General features: G+C 45.0%; 2 protein-coding genes across 2 annotated transcripts in view; one reads left to right on the top strand and one right to left on the bottom strand.

Moving 5' to 3' along the window:
* LOC134166482 (histone H2B 5-like) overlaps nucleotides 1–22,220 on the bottom strand; it is a 218,780-nt gene that overhangs the window by 10,150 nt on the left and 186,410 nt on the right. The window lies entirely within an intron of this gene.
* GSG1 (germ cell associated 1) overlaps nucleotides 1–22,220 on the top strand; it is a 90,390-nt gene that overhangs the window by 16,098 nt on the left and 52,072 nt on the right. The gene's annotated exons all lie outside the window — the stretch shown is intronic.

Here is a 22,220-nt window from a genome sequence, read left to right as displayed (position 1 = left end):
GCTGCTGCAGCCGTCCAAGATGCTCGCTCTCACCAGGGCATCTTTCCCAATCTGGTACATATCAAGCTAAATGAGGCATAATTAGGAATAATTATGACATGACACGGTCTGGAATGAGAAGCAGATGGGGCTTCCTCCAGGATGCTCCAGGTTGGATTTGAGGAAGGGACAGGGACAGAGCAGGGACATGGCAGTCTGTCATGATTTCCTGCCGTTTGTCACCGCTGCTGGCAGGGGCTGGAGACAACGTCCTGGCCAGCAGTGCGCTGCAGTGGGACCAGCACATGAGGTCTGTGCAGTGAGACACCCGTCTTTGTCACTGTGGCTGTCCCTGTGGCTGATCTGTAGTGGCTTTGCAAGTCACTCATTCTGTGTTAGAAGAGTGAAGCAGCACTTTTGTGTGTCCATGTGTGCTATCCCTCTGACTCTTCTACGCAACATTAGTCCTAATTTTACAGTAATGTACGGAGTTTTTCTCTAAGAAGGAGGTGGAAGAGGGAGGAGAAGTGAGGAATGTTGGCTTTTTGGTACAGGCAGAAGACCTGCAGAGCCAGGATGGGGTTTTCGCCCATTCTTCATGCTTCTTCTGAAGGAAAGTCAGATGCTGTGTGTTGTATGGTGGGCTGTGCATGGGCAGCAATGCTGAAGATGTGCTGGGCAGCACTAGGAAGAGGGATATCCAAGGGAAACCTCAGCCTTTGACTCTTCTGGGAAGATGCTCCTTGGAAAGGGGGTAAGGGAGAGGCCTTTCCTTGTGATGTTTCTGGGGCATTTATTATTTGCTTTGGTGTCTGTACAGAGACAGGAGGGAATGTGGGTTTTGACTGGAGATGTGGATTCACATGGTTGTGTTGTGGAAAGGTAAGAGTGTGTGTTGTCATGTGAGCATCTATTTCTCATTAAAACCTGATGTCATCCGCAAGAAAATCCAGGACTAAGGGAACGTATAACCACTCTCTTTTCCAATTACAGTAATAGGAGATGTTGGAAGGCTTTATCGCTGGCATTTTGTCATTCTTGCGTATCTTTGTACATCCCTCTAGGGACAGAGCCAAGCCTTACCACACAGGAGGTGGTGACAGCATGGGGTAGACTCCAACGCCAACCGAAGCACTACATTTATGTGCCTCTTTAGCTACCTTGCTGTCTGGAGGCACAGACAGGAGGCAAGAGGCCAGACTAACCCAGGTCTCAGATCAGGCTGTCGGCAGTCACTATGATTAGCAATAGAGGATCATTGTGCTGCTCCTACCTTCACCTGCCCTTCCACCGCCAGGCCGTGCCTCTGAGACAAGACCTGACATGCAGAGCTGCTGATTTTTTTTTCACCCCTTTCTATACAACCTCGGCTGCAGGGAGAGCATCCAGAGGGAGCATGTTCTTCCATTTCCTCTAGGATAAATCCTGCTTGTTGCTGAGAGGCATTTTACAGTAAGTTTTTCAAGCAGCCATTCTTTAAGCTGCTCCTGTCTCTAGTTACCAAATTTATAGATTTGCTGTTTCCAGCAAAAAGCCGCCTTCTTTTTTTTTTTTTTTTTCCTAAAAAATGAAGGCACAGCAAGATTTTCTTAAGAATGTTATGGGAGATGGGTGAGTATACCCAGGAATACTCAAAAGCTGCAGACTAGTTCTGCTTGGGTTTATATGGTCATCCCATGTCTGCTTTTGTTCAACTCATGTTGCTTGTGATATCTCCAATACCCCATTATGTTTGAATTCAGCCCACTGACCACAGTTCTCACCATCCTGGAGTAGACTAGCTAGTATCAAGTCTTCTTGCTTGTTGCAAGGTTTCTGCCATGTTGCAGATGTAAATGAACTGCACAGTCCAACTTGCGGAAAAATTCCTTCTAAGGAGCTGCTTCTGCACTTTGATAGTGCTGGCTGTAGGTCTTGATTTTGCTGGGCCTTGGAAGCTCTGGTTTTGCCAAAGTCGATGCTTCTTGACATTTTTTCCAGGTGAGTGGGAATGAAAAGCAGTATTTCTGATTTTTCCTCTTCAGGGAATTTTCAAAATGAAACTGAAGAATCACTTCTAGAATATCGGTCTTGTCATCTCCGAGTTCTTTAAAAGTGCCATGCTGTTATCAACTTTTTGTGCCAGAACGGTTGAAATACCTATTCTTCCTATTTCAATTTAAAAACTGCTAAAGGGATGATTTTTCTTAGTATCTCCTGAAATCCCTTTTCTAGAATAGCTGCCTCTGTTTCTTTTGTAGTGAAACATTTTAACACAGTGATAGAAAAAGAGGGTGGGCCCATCTCATTTAACTTTATTCATAGAAAAGATAAGCATTTAAGCACAGCTTGTTGTTTGGGGTCCTTTCACAGTCAGGGAGAGAAACATGAATCAACAGCATGCTCCAGGGAGGTCATGCTGTAACCTGAGCAAGAAGAGATATGCATCCATCTGACAGAGTAATGAGTGAGTAGTATTACCCACTTGCGATCAGACCCACTGAATTGCCCTCTTTATGTTTCTGTTTCTCTGCTTTTGCTACAGAGAGAACCCAAATAATTAGTTTTGCTGAAATGCCTAGTTGTTAGATAGTAAAGTTAGTCTGATGAACGTTACACCTTGTTCACATTCATCACGTGTGTCTAGTTCAAATTTGAAAATGGGAATTAGATATTTATGTCATTTGGACATTTTGGAAAATGTCCTCACTGGTAAATGCAATCATCAGTACTTTCCACACCCCTTGAGTAACTGAAGCTGGGCTACTTCAGGAGATATTGCTTGGATTCTTGGAGAGATATTAGTCATGAGCATAATGCTGTTGCTTGCTTATACACTGTGACACATGCTGTTTTCACACACACTGATTGTGCCCCCTTTTTCCATGATGGTATCTTTCATCATGTCCAGTTTTAAGAACTATCTTCATCAGCAAGACAAACTGGGGAACATTTTATGCTAGAGTCATTCTAAGAATAGAAACCTAATGGATATCTATGCAAGATGCCTCCTGGGTTTACTGCCTTGTGGGCTTTTGGATCCTTTCTCAGAAGTAGGTAGACACTTTCTTTGAAGCAGATCAAACTGGAAGACTCCTCTGTGCTAATTGTTTCAAGTAGCCCCACAGGTTATAGACTTGTAGCAGTATATGTACCCTCAACTAGCACAGTGCTGGATTTTGGCAAGATTTCCAACTACAGTTTCTAGTAATAGCAACAGGGTGAGGATAATCCATGTGAATGGTGGTTATGGAATGGAAATAATCACACTTTCCCTGCAGAAACACCTGAGTTTCAGCATCTGAAATTTAGATACCAAATCAGATTTAGGAAAGATACGTGTGCTTAAGGTTGGCTTCTCATGTGATCTATACACACCTCCAGGAAAGCATTAGTTAAAGAAGGCTGGTGAGGAGATGTCTACCTCTCTTGGAAACTTTTTTTCTCTTTTAAATAAATGGCTTATCTGCAGTTTTAGCTTTCTGGATATTTTTGTAGATATGATCTACTCTCATGTCTATCATTCCAGCTCCAGTTTGAAAAACCCAACTTAGCATAAGCAAGCAACATTCTTGTTCCTTATTGTTCTGGGTGGGGGTTCATTCTAATACGGAAAGGTGAGAGGCAGCTCAGTTCAGAGATAGGAATTACTGTCTTTGCTGTTGTCTCAGTTTATGTGCTGCAGGCTGACTCAATGAACATTAGATAATGCAAACTACCTCCCTTTCTCTGTGTCTTCTTTGCAGCTGATACAGGGACATGGCTCTGCCTGGGAAAGTTGGGAGGAAGCACAGCAGTAAAGGTTAACTAGCCTGATATTGTAAAGAATAGTGGTTACTGATCATTCCCACAGTGGTCATGCTCTGTCTTCATCATCCACAGACATAGCAGGTGGTAGGATGTGCACCACTAAGAATATTTGCTACTCAGCATATGCCTGAGTTTCACCTTGAGACCTCAGTTCTGTCAGTACTTTAAAGATTAAATGCCACCTCTCCAAGCAAGTGTCAGAATCACCACAAAAATCACTGAGAGGTGAGAGGCATAATCCCTTAGGAGCATCTCATTGATCGTCTTATGGTTCCCAAGCAGCGTGAGTCCTGAATACATGACTGTCCATTTCTCCGTATTAGTTGATTTACTTGCACATCCCTTGGGCTTCTCAGGGGGGAAATTTGTATCCTTGGAAAGAAGCAGAAGTCAAATAAAAGCTACTCCAAACCACACCAAAGAGCATTTCTTGCTGCCGTAAAGTGCGGGTGTCTGCTGGGGCAGGAAAGCAGCTATTTCTGTTGGTCCTGCTGAAACTGGCCCAGTTCCACTCTTTCCAGTGAAACAGTGCATGTTATACAGCTTGGTTATTGCTGCTGGCATCCAGCAGGGGGTCTAAAAGATACTGTGGTAGAGAAGGATCTTTCTTTATGTCTTCGCCCAGATTCAGAGGGTCTAGGATCACATTTTCCCCCTAGACAGGTGGGTAATGTGTGTATCTATGTACAGCACCCTTGAGAATTGCTCACAGATGCCCTGCATATTGCATGAATGATGCTTTTCCAAGGAAACGTTCTCTTTTCCCTTTCTTTGCTTCCCCACCCCTTCCTCCCTCTCGTCTTGTTTTCTGCAGTGTCTGTTGTTTTCTGATATTCAGTCAGAAGATGAACGGTGGCTTCTCCTTCACGTGAAGGCATGGAGGCAGCAGTCGTATTACTGGAGCAGTGTTCATGGGCATTTTCTCAAAAAAAAAAAAAAGATTCAGAAAAATATTTCCTCTTGGGATATTTTTTTTTTTTAATTGCATAGGAGGAGATGCAATGAATGGGGAGACTTGCCTGGCATTTAGCATTACACAGGCGTTTTGACATGAATTAAGAAACCGACTTCAGCTGGTCGTTTCTCATGCGTACCCAGAGCCCTCTGGTGGTCACTGAAGATTTTCTATTTCCATTTTTTGAGTTTCATCCAAACGTATATGGCCATTTGTAAGACTTATTTTGTGTGTGTGTGTTGTTTAAGGGGGAGGTTTGCAAACGTTGGTGTAACATTTTTTACTTTATTTTCCCACACATTTTCATCAGTTCTGTCTGTTAAAAATTGTACTATTTTGTTGCCCAGTAATGTTTACTTGGAAAATTGTCTTGGCCTGAGAAGTGGCATATTTACTCTGCAGGCAATGGAAGCTGTTGCTGTGCAGTTAAAGAAAATTCAGGGAGTGTTTTGGAGCTGGAATTAATTTCAAATTAGCAGGTACTGAAGCTTTGACTCTTCTATAACATTTCCTTTTAAACCTCCATCTCAGAAGCAGATTTTTAACTGCTCTCCAAGGAGGCTGACTCTATGGAGGAGAACAGGGAAAGTGTTAGAAGAATGGGCGAGAAAGGACACATAAAGAGTCAACACAAGGTGCTACTGTGTTTTCTAGATGTCACCCCTCCTTCAGCCTTCTCTTCTTGAGCATTTTAGCTGAAACAGCGCCACTGCCTGGCTGGTTACCCCAGACTCCTTAAAAACATGATTGGCCACACTTTGTTAGACCAGGACATATCTTTTGGTGTCATGCCTTCAAGAAACATCATGATCAGAAGGTGGTTCTCCCAAGTTAGACTCACATCTTGCACTCCAGGTATGCTGATTCCTGCATTATCAAGCTATGGAGCAGCTGTCTGTCTGGATCTGAAAACCAAACCTTCCTCTCCATGCTATTGTGAGACTTTGACCCTCCCACAGTCTACAGGACATAATGGAGGTCATCCCTGAAGATCTTTTGAGAGAACAGGAGCTGCTCTCCTTTAAGAAATCACAGGATACAGTCAACTAGCTAGGTAAACACTCCCCTCAAGATGCAGGGTTCTTTATCTGGTGTTCCTGGAACATCCCAGTACAGACCAATACTGGACCTCTGGAAGAAGCTGCCTTCTTCTGAATGAGTGGGGCTGTGATCTGTGTGCTCAGCTGGCCAGTGAAAGGCTACTAGCAGTGAAATCCAACAGGGAACAGTGAAGTATTTCCCTTTTTGTCAGCTGAGGAAGGAGGCAGCTGCCTCTTAGAAGGAAGAAGCAAGGGTCATCTTGGAAGAAAACAAAGAGGCTGACAACAGGAAAAGAGCAAATACTGCTTGAGAGGACACATGTGATCTTTCTGGTATTCAACATGCAGTGAGCTTTTGTGTATGTGTTTTTGTGCATGTACACCCAGGGGAACTTAAAACCCTATTCCCAGAAGGCTCAGATAAACCTCTGCCTTTTAACCTTTGGAGGAAAGGCAGCCAGTCCCTTTGGTGTGCTGGCAGTGAACTCGTTGCTCAGGGGTTGCAGGATGGATTATGAATGATGTGATGTGTTCAAGGCCAGCTGGAGGGGAGGACCTGCTGCAGGGCAGGGCCCAACCTGATGCTGCTGCTCCTGTCACCATGTTGAGAACTGTAGCAGATTTGGATTGCTTGCCTTCTGGGTAGGCACCATCCCAGTCTTGTTACTAAAATGCTCTGATTTACACATAAGTGGGTAAAAGAATTATTGAGGTCACTTATGAAATATCCCTCTGGCAGCACTAGGCATATGAAGAATCAGCCACGGCAGACAGTTTGTATAGATTTTTTCATGACATCTTGTTCTTGAGCTGTGTGGAAGCTGTAGGGGTCAGGAGGTCTGGGAGTCAGGCTGCTCTCAGATCACTATCTTGATTGTAGTCTAAGTAATTGTCAGACATAATTCTCTCTTGCATTGAATAGCAGTAATACCTGTTACCTGCCCTTCAAGGCTGCTGAGAAAGTTGAATAGTTTATCAATTTGAAGATGGTATGATATTACAAACCAAGTAGATGAAGGGCCTGCGCTGTCTTTGGTGGAGAGGTCTGGGTGATATGGTAGATGACGTTAGGACTCTGTCTGTGACATAGCGATCAACTTGATGGCCCTTCTGTGGTCCAATGATTCGTATGAAGCAAGAATCTTAGTTCCCTTCTTATCATGCTTCTTAGCATTTTCATAATGATATGGCTTGGTTTGACCCAATGACCTTGCCTTTCTTTAATTTGCTAAGCCAGCCCCTGATACATGCTAAAAAAAGAACCTTTCTTTTCCAGTCTCAGAGAGAATAAAAATCAAATCCCTACAGAACAAAGAACCTCTAAGCTTTACAGAGCAGTAGGAAGCCAAGCCGTTGGACAGCATGAGAGCTTTGAAAGCCTGGATCAAACTACCAACTTCCTGAATGACCATCCTGAAGAGAAGAGATGTTACCTTTCACTCAGAGGTGGAAACTTGTCCTCCTCAGTGCATGTATGCACATGTGAGAGGAAGGCAGGGAGTCGAAGGCACAAGGCTGGTGTAGCACCACAAACTTCTGTCAGGAGCTGAGTGCTCTGGGTTAAGCCATTTGTAGTAGCTGAGTTGATCTGTGCTGGCTTAAGAGATGCAAAGGAGGTCTGTCCAAGTCCTCTAGTAGGTACATAGCTTACCCAACTGTCCATTCTATGTTATATTCTCTTAGAAAGCAGCTAGTTCTTCACCATCCTTTGGGGAAGATTTCTGGGGTAGTAAAGAACACAGAGGGAAGAGAGGTTATTTTGCTTCGGGGAAATAATAGGATTGTACTGTTGCTTTTTGAATATTGTAGAAAGTAAAAACTACAAATAATTGTTCAGAACCTCTTCTAAAATAAAAACAGTCTTGGGTTTCTCTGTTGTCTGGAGTTAGAGGCTAGTTTGGGTTTTTACCCTAAAGTATGCAGAAGTACTGTGATTTACATCCTACAGGCAAATGGCCTTATATCCAAATTACAGCTTCATCCCCAGAATGCATGTTCCTTTACAGCAAACCAAAACTTCAGGGTCTAACTCAAGAGAAAAGCTCCATTCTTTCCCTCTCATCCCCCATAGCTAGTCATGATAACACTTCCTCACACACCTGCTGATGAGAAGAAATGGTACCTACCTCCTAAGCAGTCTCTCTCCCCCTTAGCTCCGCTTTCTTCTTCCAGCCGCTCTGAGGCTGAGGGTTGCTGGAACCACTGTAGTGTTGCCTGAACAGCTCTCACCAGGCAGGCAGAGCCTCTCTGTGTTCAACAAACTATGCAATAGCCTCAAGCCATCACACTGTGGCTGCTACTCCTATTTTGTGACATCGAGGTCAGCACTTACTGTATTCACATATATGGCTCTGTAGGTCAATGTAAATCAGGCCAGAAGGAGTTTTCTCACTAACATTATTGGGAACTGGGGGGAAGTAGTGTTTTCACCTGGGGGATTGGGAAGAATTATTCCTTGTAATCTGCTTCCTTCCTGCTGCCGTGGCATGAATCTGTGGGAACAGGAGGGAGGGCTTTCTTCCATTTTAGCAATGATGGCATGAAAATTTGGTCTATGTGTCTTTTAGGGTGGTTGCTTTCCTGATGTTTTTCTGACAAAGCTCTTAATTCCTTTTACTGGTGCAATAATTGATCTCCTGACAGTGCAACCTGAGATGCTGCTAGGCTTTCCAATGGGCTCAGATTAAATAGTACACAATTCCTCCATTCATCTGTGAAAACACCTCCCTGGAATTATCCTGTAGATGAGCTCAGGATGAGGTAGGCTACCTCTGGCTCGTCTGTAGCACTTCAGAGGACAGGGAATCATCCCACAGGACAGAGTTTAGGGATAACCTTCCCAGAGGGATACTTTCTGCTTAATCCCTGACACTCAGAAACATTTTTTTTTATGTCCTGTGGTAAACACAAAGCTCCTAAAAATTCCCATCCATTGCAAGATGCATGAATCCTGCTCTACATTTTGCTAAATTCTTAACCTGAATGACATCTGCCAACAATAAGTTCCACATGTTATTTAGATGCCATGTGAAAAACATTTCACTGTACCTGCCCCTGTTGTAATCAAAAGCCTTTCTATTTCCTGCATGAGGCAGTCATTTTGCCTTTTCCTTCCTTTGATTTTTTTATCTATTTCAGTCCTCACTTATCTATTGCCTCTTGAAACAAAGCAAAGCCAGTCATTCTCATCTCTCTTTATGCCACAGTTTCTTTACTCCTCTGGGTTTTTGCCCCTCTGTTTTCTCGTTCAGTTTTTGTGATGTCTTTCTTGATAATCTGGTCCCACTAAAGATAGAGGCAAAATTAGTGGATGGCTTTGTTAATGCCTGAGTTTCACTTCAAAAGCTCAGAGGGAGAGTGCTGTTTCAAGTGAAAGTGCATCACAGTTTTGTCTTCTGCATTTTCCATCCTACTATGTACATTTAAAACCTTTGCAAGTTACTAATGCTACCAGGTGTTCGGGTTCTTCAATACTCCTAGAGGAAGAAATGCCTAAGTGCTGTGATAATTTCAACTACTTTTTAAGACAGTTGCAAAAATTTAATAGTACCTGCTGTTTGCCATCCAGAAAGTGCATTCAGGTTCTCTAGGATAGGTTATGCTGGAAGAAGTGAATTTGTCATCGTTATCAAAATTATCAGTTCCATAAAGATAACAATTTCAACTCAGCCAAGTGATTTCTATGTTTTAGCCCTGAAGTTCTTCATGCTTTCCAAAGAGTTAAACCCATCACATGCTTGGTGTTGGCCTCAGAGATTTTATAAGGATGAAAACTGGTATTTAGCGTTGTTGGCTTTTTCATAAAGGATAGTAGTCTTTGCTGTGGGTACCTAAGTCTGTATTTAATTGAGGAAGAAGATGCTTGAAAAAGTACAATTGGCTTCAGCTTTGTGAAGTCTCAGACATGGAAGAATGAATCATCAGGGTGGAAGAATTGCTTGCTGTATTTCCCCTCAATAGCCCCAGCATGGTGTCAGGCTGGAACCTGCAAGTTTATAGCTTCAAACAAGCTCTGGGTATGTAGATGCCGTGGGGATTCTCCATTCCTTTGCAGGTCAGACAACAGGCCTGGCATGCCATATGCAGGCTGCTGTAACTACAGGAGATGAATTCTGAGCTGGTTTTGTGCCCTCTTCCTTGGTTCATCTATAAATCTTCAGGCCTCTTTCCTGGCTGGGAATTCCATCACTGTGAGACCTCAGACACTAGGTCCCTAACAGTAAATATCAAAATGCTGATGAGGCCAAAGACAGTAATAAAATTATCCTGGCAATAGTGAAACCAGAGTCTGAAGGACAAAGATTGATGCGCTATGAATGGATATGGGTGGGTAGGAGGCTGCTGAGCTCATGATCTGTCAGACTGACCTGAATTGCTTCACTGTCTCACTCCCCTCCTGGTTGGTATCCATCTGTCGTCTCTTGTCTTAGTGTAGTAATTCAGGCTTGTAATTGCATCCCATCATCAAAGGGAAACAAAAAGGCTTTTAGAATAAATGAGTGTTGGAATTTAACCCCACCCATAAAACACTACAGTCTTCTTGCTATCCTTAGCTGTGGTCCCCAGACCCACTCCTGACTTTGCTGCTCTGCCAGACAGGTACACCTCCCTGCATCTCTCACTTCCCTTGTCCATGCTCCCACCACTGTAATCCTGTCCTCCTAGCCTGCATGTCTCATGTCTCTGGCTGTGCAATACCTTGAGGACTCCTGAGCAGAGCTGGGACCTCAAGGGTCTATGATGAAGTTTTTCTTCATAGAGGTCACCTCTAGCTGGCAATGTGCTCCTGTTGAAGGGAAGATGGCAGACAAGTGTTTCCTTTTGCATAATCACATAGTCAGTGGCTGGGCATCTACTGTTTTCCTGCCCTTCTCTCTGTTGGTAGGCTTCTCTTCATTCAGCCCTATGACATCCCACAACCTGTGCAATAGTCTCCCTACTGGAAGCCTCCCAGTTGCCTTCTGAGACTAGTGGCCCTCTTGAAGACAATGTCCTTGGTCACTTAAAGGTTTCCTGCTGGGAAGGAGATGAAAGTTGGTCACCTTTATCCATCTAGGCTTGTTGGAGTTCAGCTGTCATGTGAGCAACTGCTTCTTCAATGGACTCTCTGGGATGGCTTTCACAGTGCTGAAAAACAGGAGCACACAGAGAGGAGTGGCCAGTTGCCCCTCTGCCAAGCTGTCCTGAGGACTTTGGTAACTGCTTTCCCTCAAGCCACCATGTTTTCACAGAGGAGAGGACTGGGTAACTTATTTGTACTGTGAGGGCTTGAAGAGTCGCATTATGCACAGAGGCTCTTATGTTTTGGAGAGAGGCATTTTCACAGAGGCTGGCTCTGTGAAATGGTGTTGCGTTGAGAAGTTCCAGGCAGTACCCTGGTGCTTGAGTCACTTGGACTACGTATCTTCCAGCCGTCTTAGTAGGATCTGAGACTCTTGAGATCCCTTACTTTTCATTGCTTCCAGCTTGGAGTCCTCAGCATGGGCTCTTTGGTCCAGTCAAGCTTTGTGGTGGTGGTATTTGGCCTCAGAAGTGCTGCTGGGGTTGTGTTGTGGCAAGGTAGACCTTTTTCTCAGGCACAGTTCCCTGAAGGGCTTATGCTTGTACTTAGCTCTGCCATTTCACTGCAGGATACTCTAGACTGTGATTTATGAAAGCTCTTAAAGCTGCATTTGAGCACTCTGAGTTAGACTTTCCTACCTTACAGAATTATTGTGAGTGGAAAATAATAATTCAGGGTATATTTGATCCTATGGGGAAACCAAGAGGGCATGGAGTGGGGCAGCAAAATTAACACAAGTTGCAGAGAGTATTTCTGAGGTGCTCAGATACTGGAGATGATTCTGTAAAGAAAATCTGGAGTAATGGTTTAATTTTGTTGTGGATTACCTTGTGACTTTCATTGCTAATTGTTATGGGGCATTATCTCTGCATTGAAAAATACAGTTGTTCAGTATAGAAGATGGAGAATGCCTCCACTTGTAAAAGGTCCAGAAAGGTTGAGTGTGCAGCAGGTGAGAGATGAGTGGCAATAAAGGCCATGGCTTGGAGCAGTAGAAGCTGAAGTGCTCATATTATTTTTGCAACCAGAATTCTCCCCAGGATGGAGAAGGCTGGGGTAAACATCTTACGCGTAGTGGAATGCAGAAAACTGGTTAACTCTACTGCAGATAGAGTTAGGACTAAAACTGGGCTAGACAATGGCTGCACTGCTACAAGGGGTCTGGTAAGGCAAAGGTGAATGTCTCGCACACAGCCCCAAAACTGTTAGGATCTCTGGGCCCAGACTTGTTTTCAAGCAGCTGAGCTGTCCCTGAACTCAGACAGACCCCACGGCATATCTTGTTCTAGCCCCCTCCTTTCCAAATAGCTTTCAGTCATGCATTGGTGATATCAGACATCCATCCTGCTCTTTAGGATCCACAGATATGCCAGGACTGTCAGGTCCTGAGTCCTCTGTAAGTGGATGTTGGGAATAAAATGACAGAATAGCTTGATGGAGTACTTTAAGGAAACATTTAGGCACTGATATCAACAGAGGTGAATGTGCACCAGCTTAAATTAAGCATTAGAACAATGCAATGTTAGTGCATCCTGGGGGAAAGAAATGTAGAGCTGAAAAGGCAAGACAGACCTAAAATAACAGGTAAACACCTTATCAGATTCTGGTTCTGTATGGTTATCATCAACCTCCTTAGTACATCTTTATTTTGAATTAGCCTATCATTTGCAGAAACAATTCTAACTTAAGAAACAGAGGTGGGGGTGGGATAAAGAATTAAATTAAGCTCAAGGATGCACAAATTGTTTAAAAATTGCTGGGTCTGAATTTCCTAACATGTACAGGTTATTTTATCTCATTTGGCCTATTGTTCCTTCTACCCCTCTGACAACTACTGAGCTGACAACTAGATTGTTTACTAAAGAAAGCCAAAGAAGCAGCAAGTGCTGTGGACAAGATGCACAGCATGTTGTTTGTTGACAGATCCCAGGCAAGTCCATGGTCTGGCATGCACACAGGTGGGCCAGCTGCAGTGGGATATTCTGTAGGAAATTAGCCTGCCTGGAGTGGCAGAACAGCAAGAGCTGCCACTGCAAGAGAACAGTGGTATCAGCCACTTGAGCCGTAAGCACTGGCACTCCCTGCCTCCTTGCTCTGCAGACAGAGTGGGACAGCCTAGTTGGTATGTCTGCCAGGAGCAGGTGTGTGATATTTGGTCCTTCTGTCTCTGCACCAGCTATTGCTGCACTGCCCCAACACAATTGCAGATTCCACACAGTCAGCAGCTCAGGTCTGGTGTTTTCACTGCTGTCATGGGAGCCTGGTTTCCTGCCAGGGAAGAGAGGTTTTCTGTTTAAAATACACCACCTCCTGGGTCTTGTCACAGCTAATAATCCAGATCTTTTGTCCTGGGTGTCAATGCTAAATATTGCCTGAGCTGCTGGGCACTTTTTGAACCAGGTCTGAACCTGTCTTCACAGGCACATGTATGCACGCTTGTACTTATGCAACACCCATTAACAGGAAAGAACACTCAGTATAAACACATACACAGAGAACCATATGGACACATGCTCATTAATTGAAACCAGGCCCATGTACTGAATCTCTTTGTTAGCGCCCAAATCCTAGCCAATCTGCCAGTACTTATAAGATGCAAGACTGGATCACTTCCATTGTCTGTCATTTAAATGCTGAAAATTATCTCACTGGCCCCTGGCCCTTGCTTCCACATTCTTTGAGAAATAGCATCAACATTTTGTTTGAATGCACATGTGGGTATACTTACGTTTTGTGCAGTATATTACATGTAAGCTATAGCTGATGCTTACTACTTTGCAGATGGTTAGCTCAAGGCATACAAATAACTTAAGTTGTCAAATCCTGCTTAAATGGACAGAAACACAGTGAATTCCACAGGAGGAATTTCTTCGGAAGTGCACACGTTGGAGAACCATCTTCTGACGATAAAGAGGCTTAATTTGAGGGACAAGATAGAGTATCCAAGAAATGCCACAATTATGTTTGGTGTGAATCTGAATGAATTGCTTTGGCATCCCAAGTCATTTGCCAATCTTTAAATACAAGGTCAAATGGTGTTTCAACACAGGAACATGCCTCACTGAGCAGGCACAGTGGAAGCAGCTTTTGGGGGAGCTCAGAGCTCAGTAGCAATAAAGACTGCAGAGGATGTAGCTTTTGCCTCAGTCACTGCAGATTTTGGAAAGTTTGAAGACAATGAGATGGAGTTCCCCAGTGTAGACACAGAAGTATCTTTATGTTAATGCTGTTAAGTGCTGTCAGGACAATACAGAGGCAGTGCCTGCCTCTGCCACAGCTTTCTGTGCGATGATACGGAGCGCAGTCAGGGTGCTGTGGCCATTTACTGAGATTAAGTTTGTGTGTGCCACTTTACCCTCTCATCAAATGAGAAAAGTATCTTATACGGCTGCACATAATGGTATCTTAAGATATCTCTCTCCAGTGTTTGAGGTCTGGTCATATGAGCAGGTCCCTGTCCAGTGCTCTGTGAGCAGAAGATGCAGCTTGGTCTCATGTCATGAACACGTACATCTTCTGCTCATGATTTGGGGATGTAAAATTCTGTCCTGGCAGCCAGGGCTCCAGCAGCCTCTGTGGTGAGCAGCACCAAATCTTCAAACAGACCAAACTCCAGCTTTTCTTCTAGAGATTTTTTCCAATAGTTTTGGTCTGCCTGTCTCTGCCGAAACAGCCTTTCTTTCTTTAGAGAGGGCAGGGAACTGCAGTGACCAAGAGTGGAGTGAGCAAGCCAAGTCTGGCAAAATCTTTGCTTGGCAAAGGAGAGAGTCCCAGGTGTGGGGACACCAGAAGGGTGGGCTGGCAGGGAAAGCTTACTTGCAAGCATTTTAAGTCATTCAACTGAATCCATGCTCTGCACCAATGTTGCAGACCATAATTTTCCCAAGGACTTGGCATTTTAAAACATGTTATATGTATTTGATCTGTCTTCCCTCTAAAAGACCATCAACAAGATTTGCCAGTGATTTACTGTGCTCTTACCGGGGGGGGGGGGGGGGGGGGGGGGGCGGGGAAGCAGATCATTAAGCCTCGAATACAGCTTGCCATCTGGATGGGCTCAATGCACAAGAAGGCGTAAAGTTGGGATGCAAATGTGCAGCATTTGGTTCTCAGCCAAGACAGAGCTTGTGCTCAATTGTTTAAAAGCAGATTTAGGCACACATGACTTATTGCAGGGGAGGAAAGGGGCTGATGGGAGCCCTTGGGGTCTGCTTTGGAGAAATCACCACTGCAGCTGAAAACCAAGGGAGCTGTGCTTTGAGTTCATGGAGATTGCTATACACGGGCTATTGGTGTCTTGATAGTGGCACTTTAGATTAATTGATTCTTGTTGACATTTATCTTTGTGTTCTTATGTTTCCCATCCAGAGGGTTCACACTGATGGGAAGATTTTTGATGCTTCCCAGATCAGGAATCCTGACTGGTTGCTTAAGGAGAAGTGTGCAACCTTCATTCAACCTCTGTGTGCAAGCAAGAAGATGAATACAGCTGGCTGTATTAAAAACATTGTGGTGGGTTGTAGAAACCCACTCTTCTCTCTCTGCCTTTACCATAGACTCTAAACATGGTGCTGAGCAAATCACATACACCCAACTTTTCAGTGATGGCTACAAGCTGTTTCCTTTTGTATGTAGAGGCAGCCAGGCACTGCAGTTGCCAAAATTAATGGTCAGCTTTGCAGATTTTAGCTGTGATTGGCCTATGAATCAATTCCCCTGTTTCCAAAATGCCTGTGATAATGGTTTGGTTTTGTAGAGGTGACTGAAAGACAAAAGTCCTTTTGAATTTGGGAGCTGCTCAGTAGCGATAATAACAAGGCAAATCGAAAAGCCCAGGAGGAAAGCAGAATTCTCTGTGCTGTGCAGTGCGCTGCTGGCATGCAGATAAATACAGGCACAGAATGAATAAGGAAGATAGCCTCATCTGTGGAACACTTCAGTGTGCTGAATGAGGCAGCGGGTCCAGTAGAAAGGGAAAGAATATAGGATCAGTTAATTAAAGCTGTACTTCTATTATTATTTCTGTTTCTAGGGTTTGGTCCTTCTCCACAATCCATTCCGTATCAAATCAAGGGCGGGTGGGAATAAAATGTTTATTTTTAGAGACTCTTGTGGGGTTGAAACTTATATTTGATATCAAAAGCCATTTCCTGTCCATATTTGAAGTTCATATCATGCCATTCTGCAGCAGTTGCTAGTGGAAACTGTTGATGTGTTGGTACACTTCCATTATCTATCACTCTGCTCTACAGTTTGGGAACTGGAAGGCGTGCAGGTGGCTTCATTTTAATATCTATTTAAAGTGTAAATGGCTGTCTGCAGTGGCCTTTGAAAAGGCAAGGGCTGTTGGAAGCTTTCAACACTAGTGGGGACTAAGAGTACACATGTGAAGAGTACAAATGTGATGCAAGATAATTGCTAATGGCTTTGAGGATTAAAGCTGAGAGGCTTGCCCTTTGAGTACCTGTAAGAGCTCTGGAAGATGACAGCTCTGGGAAGCAAGAGGAAAACAGTCCCCTAGGAAGCAGAGGAAGCAGTGGTAGGGGGTGACATGGCCTGTGTCAGCCAGCCCAGCCCTGGAAGGGTTGGAGATCAGAGGGAGAAAGGTGGTTTTGGTTAAAAAATGACAAGTGGTGCCTGCACTGTGCCTGTTAATCTGCTGTCCTGAAGGGGGAATGCAGATAGTAGCATTGTTTTGCACAATGTGAACAGTCATATGCAAGGTTTTGGTAGAGCCAGAAGGCAGAGGAAGTATAATTTCTCTCTCTTATACTAGAAATCTGTCCTCCCAGATCTGCTGGAGGTGACTTTGCAACCGTGCTCTCAACCTTTGTAAAATAGGTTATATGAAACTATGGAAGTTGAGATGAAGCCATGCATATGAAGGATGCTGTTACAAACAGAACAATTCCAGACACTGAAAGAGATAAGAAGCAACAGCTCAAGGTCTATGGCTTCCCATCCATTGCACTTTCTCATAGAGACAGCACTGTGTTGAAAGAAGAGCCCCGTTTTGCTTTTATCACATGAAGATCAGTGATTCGGGGAAAAAAGTAAGATTACAGCACAAGGATGTGCATTTGTTCTCTTAGCTCCACCCAGCATGACATATGAGTGGCTGTGCAGTTTTCTACCTAGACTCCATCTAGATCTGATGCTACTATGGCATAAAAGCTTTGTTGATATTTGGAGACATGTGAAAATCAGCTAGAATGGTGAGAAAGTTAGGAATGGGCTAACTCTTGATCGTGGCTTCTCTGAGCAAGTAGTGCTTTTATCTATAGCATATGTATTGGCCTAAGTGGAATTGATTTTTCTCTGGGTAATAAAGGACTCCTGCATGACTCCCAGCTTGATGCTCTGCCAAATTTTGCTTCCATCTCCACAGTAGGGAGAGGGTAGAAGTCATCTAGGGAAAGATGAAAGAAAACAGTCATGGTAGAAAGCATCTGTTTTTCATTAAGCTTTGCCTGAGAAGCACATAGTCTGATTTTTCCCTGTGAGTGGAAAAATAAAATGGCACAGAGAGACCCAGCATGGGAGAAGTTCAGCATAGGTGCTCAAGTATGTGTCAAAGCCATAGCCATCTGAACATGAATGTTCATAAGGGTCAGCATGCAGTAACAGGTCTGCTGGCACTACAGGTCAGCCCAAACTTGCTCTTTGTGGTGCACTGGTTCTGCTTAGAGTCACACAGGATCTGCATGTGACCGTGCTTGATTTTTCACAATATCTGCTTGAGGGTTTGTGAATCCTGACCTTAACGCTCTTGGTTGCTGCTTACATTGTGAAAGTAACATGGAAAGGTTTTCCTTGGAGGCCTGTCTCCTTCTACCACTCATTACTGCTCATTAGTGGTAGGCATGGATGGAGCAAAAGACTGCCCAGGAGAGCAGCTGGGGAGGTGGTGAACAGTGACCTGACTGACTGCTTTACCTGTGCTGCATGAAGCAAGCATGGTCCAAATAGCTTATTCCCCATCCTGTCTGGGGATAGGATATCCCCTCCTTGCCCTCAGAGCTCTCTGCTGGTGGGGGAGGCACAGCTGAAGGCTTTGGTGTAGCTGGATCAGTCCTGCCCCCCAGATCTCCTCTGAACTGGCTGTTATGTCCACAACCTTTCCCTTTCCCTTGTCCCAGGTGCAGCACATCACAGAAAGAGCCTAGCAGGTCCCCTCTGATTTCCCACTTCTGCAGCAGCATCCTGGGAGGTGACACCCTGTGTGCCAAGGAAGCAAATGGCTAGAGGGGAAGGAAGGTCTCCTCTCCCTCACCTGAAAGGTTTGACTGAGGGGGAAAAAGGAGGCACTGGTCCAAAGCACAACAGAAACTTCCAGAACTCCCCAGAGCCATGGCCGTTTCCTATACTTACCTCTGCCTGAGCTTTGCTGGCTGGATTGAACAAATGCTTTATAATTTACAGAATCCCCTGAATGTGAGTGGGGAAACTTGCCTCCTATGCTCAGCTTCATTTATCTTCTGTTCTTTGGGCTCTACCACACTTCCACCTTGTGATTACCTTTTCCCCAGCAAGAAGGCAGTTGTGCCTCTATGGGCATGCAATTGTATGGCAGGGACCACTAGATTTACTGCACTGCAAATACAAACTTTGCCTTTATTACAGCAAGGTCATTGCAAATCTTCTGGTAGGCACATGGCAAAAAAATCCATGACTTCTCTGATCTCTTTGTCTCCCTGCTGTGGGGTTTCAAGGTCTCTGCTGGGTGCCTGTGTTCAATTTTTCTGGCTTGGGTGTTTGAAATGAGATGCTTAAACTGACAGACCTTGCTGAGCCCCTGCAGCTTCTACAGATTTCACTGGCAATTTATCAGTATTAAAACCACACCCCTGAAAGCTGGTTAAATTAATACAGATTTAGCTGCTGGCCTGAAGCAATCAGCTTTAAGGAACCTAGGGATTGTTCTTTGGGAACCTGAGAAAGACCTTGTTTTGTTAAGATCTACTGGAAATTAAGGGGAATTAGCGGGAAAGTGTCCCCCCAGAAGCAGCAACCATGGAGGTCCTAAAGGACTGTAGTTTTTCCATCTTCAGACCACTCCAGCATCTCCCCCATTCCATGCTTCCAGCCTTCTTGACCCAGCTTAATGCAATTTCTCTGCCTCAGTTTCTCCAACAGTACACAGAAGAGATAATGTCATTAACTGCAGGAGTGAGGAGCAAATCCTTTCATCTCCCTGAGTCCAAAGCAGCTTTTAGTGGTCAAAGGGAAATGAGCCATGGTCTTCTGTTCAGGCCTGATGGTTAGAAAGCTGCTGCCCATTCCCCTGTGGAGTTTCTTCTTCCATTACCATTTGCCCTGTAGATTTCTTGTGGGCAATAAACGCAGTGCTTACCTCTTATATGGGGCAAGACACCTGTGACATGCCTTTTTCTTCTTCCACATGACACGCCACAGGCCAGCAGGAAGCCCACCTGAGGGCTGCCGTTGGAGGCTGGGGCACACTCCTATTTCTGAATTATACTATGCTAAAGCAGCACTGTCCCTGACTGGGGGTGCCCATGCCTCGAATCATAGGATCGTTACAGTGCGTTCAGCAGAGGCATTTGCTGGGCTTGCACTGACCTCTAGTGATAATGCAGGGGACCGGGGTCTTCAGCCGTCAAGGGGCTTGGAGTGCACACGTGCATACTCGGGCACTGGGTGGTTTACAATGGTCCGCCCCAGTTTCTGACAGGATTGTGCACATGAGCCTCTGGTACTGCCTTGGCAAAGCAAGCCTGCTGTCTGATCAGGGTCTGTCTGCTTGGTTGATGACTGCAGTGGATCTCAGGTGTCCCAAACTCTATACACACCTCCTCACTAAACTACTCTTCCTCACCCCAAACCACCAGCGATATGATGGTCTTCAAGTCTTCTCCAGTGTTATTCTTCTTGTCCGTCCCATTCCCCCTCCTGTCCATAAACCTGATCCCCCATTTCTTTCTGCTGCCCTGTTCCTGCATCCATCTGATGGATTCCAGCACTGCCAGCCTGCTCTCCTGGCTAGGCAGTGCCCATGGTCCTTGCTTTCAGGATGGTCCTGAGTAATTTCACTCTTGTGCCTCATCTCTGCCTCCCCTTCCCCACACCCTGGCTCTCTTGCAGAGTCTACAAGCCCTTTCCAGAGCTGGGATGCAAAGTGCAGGGGTTCTGGCTTCTTTGCCACAAAGCTGCCTACTGTGCTGTGTGGTTGATCATCTCCTACGTGATGCACATCAAGCATTTCCTGTTTCAGAATGCCATGTGGAAACAGAACTGCCTAAAAAATACATTCAAGCTGTGTTGAGGCTATCTTCTATCTTTTACCTCCCTGAGTTTGTAACAAAATGGTGAAAGCTTTGTATCCAATTCTGGGAACGGCGAAATGTGTTCCCAAAACAGCCTCAGCTTTTCAGGACATCAATAGGACTCATGGGCTGTCAACAGCTTCCAGGGAGCCCTGCATTGCCCAGGAGCATGGCAGGAGATCTGCCATGGCTGCAGTGTGAGGAGCATTTGGAAGCCTCTTTCCCAGCCTTCCCCCCATCCCTGCATGCTTGACCCCCCTCTCACAGGCTATGCCTACAGCACCACCTTTTCCTTGCTTGGCTAAGCAGCCCTAGTATGTGGATATGTGGTTTCTGGGCTCTGGTAACAAGACAGTGCCTCAGCCCATTGATACTCCCCTGTCTCTCAGAGCCACACATCCCCCTACCCTCCCAAAGCCTGAGGAAGTGCTTTGACTCACTGAATTTCAGCTCAGCCCCCTTAGCTCTGTGTTATTATCAGAGCAAGGCCCAAAAAGTTCTACAGTTAGCATGTCAACAAACGAACCTTTTACTCTGGGAGTTGCTTCCAGAGGAAGAAATGATCTATGATGCCCCACAACATTCAGGAAGAAATAGTCACATCCACCTGTGAATGCCAAAAGCCAGGCTTCTGTCCACCCGCAGATTTATCTGGAAGGTGAAGAGAGGCAGGAGCACTCCCAATGACCCTTCTTTTAGCACCGCTGACTGCATTGTGTTCTCCAGGTCATCTGTATGAGAGTGATCATACTCACAGGGCAGAGCTCCACAGCACTGCCTCTTCCGCTAGACCTTACTGCAGATAGACCTGGCTCTATTGCCCTAATCCTGACACTGGGATTAGCCTAATAGATCAGATAAAACATCTTGGCTTCTCATAAATCTCTGATGAGGAGCATGCCTCCTGTACTTGCCCCAACACATAAGTCGGCGGGAGGCCCCCCTTCTTACTGATTGATGTGGCTAATCTGGTCCACGTGAAAAGCCTTATAGGGGATAGAATGGAAGAAGACTGCCAGCTACAGCCTTCCATGCTAGGCTGAGCAGAAAGGCAATCAAGTTTCTTAAAGCACTGTAACAGATGACAAGGTGTATATTTATACCAGATACCCACATACTTTGGGTGAATTGTGCAACATGAGATTTGTCATCATGCATCACATCGCTGTGTATCTAATCCAGTACCACAGCTCTGACAATGCCAGGAGAGCTGAGCTGTCTGCACTGATGCACCTCTCCAACAGTGCAATGCAGAAACAGAGGGTCTGGAATTAAAATTCTTCCCCAGTTCCTCCAGCAATCCACTGGTACCCTAACTGTTCTTACTATGTACAGGCAGAGCTGCACATGTAAACAACCACTAGATTAGGCAGCCTTCCAAAGCCAACTAATATAACTGTGTTATACATTTCTGGGCTGCCCCCTGGCCTGGGTATGTTTTAAGTGGGGTAATATTTCATGCTGATTTCATCTTACTTTCCTCTATTAAATGGTTCTTGGGCTAATTGCACCTTGGATGCCAGCAGTGGAGAGTTACTCCAGTGCTCAAAGTGACCCATAATCTTTTACACAACCCCTAGCATCATCATTTATGCCTCCTGTGATCTCTCCATCACTTGCACAAATGAGAGGACAGGGTTTGATGGTGGTGGTGGTTTGTTTTTATTCTGTCCTCTTTGCTGCAAGGGAATCAAGCCATTCTCCTGCTCTGGGTGTGATGGCAGGCAGCTGCATTTTATAAATGCAGCAGGTGCTGCTTCTTTTGTGTTTGAAGTGCTGTCATGGCCCCTTGATCAGCCCAGGAGTCAGTTACTTTGCTTGGCTGGTTTTGGCTTCTGCCATTCACAGAGCAGGGCTCTCCCCTGAGCTGTCTGCAGTAGCTTTTGCAACACTCCCATGAACATGTACAGATAATTCCAAACCTGTTAATGTGAATAGGGACTACTGCTTCCCAGCCTGCATAGCTTGACTCTGGTCAGAGCAAGACTGTCTCTTGCTTTTGCACCTTGGTTGCCCCTCAGTTTTAGTGCTTCCTGCAGCTGACTTACTGTAGTCAAATGCCCTGATTTAGTTTGTCATAGCATTGTCTGTCTGAATGCATACCAACT

The sequence above is a fragment of the Pezoporus occidentalis genome, unplaced genomic scaffold (genome assembly GCF_034315485.1).
Source record: "Pezoporus occidentalis ecotype Australia unplaced genomic scaffold, CSIRO_AGI_Poc_V1 ctg263, whole genome shotgun sequence".
In the NCBI taxonomy this organism is placed as follows: Eukaryota; Metazoa; Chordata; class Aves; order Psittaciformes; family Psittacidae; genus Pezoporus; species Pezoporus occidentalis.
Note: the sequence above shows the minus strand (reverse complement) of the source record. Positions and strands in the feature narration are given on the sequence as shown.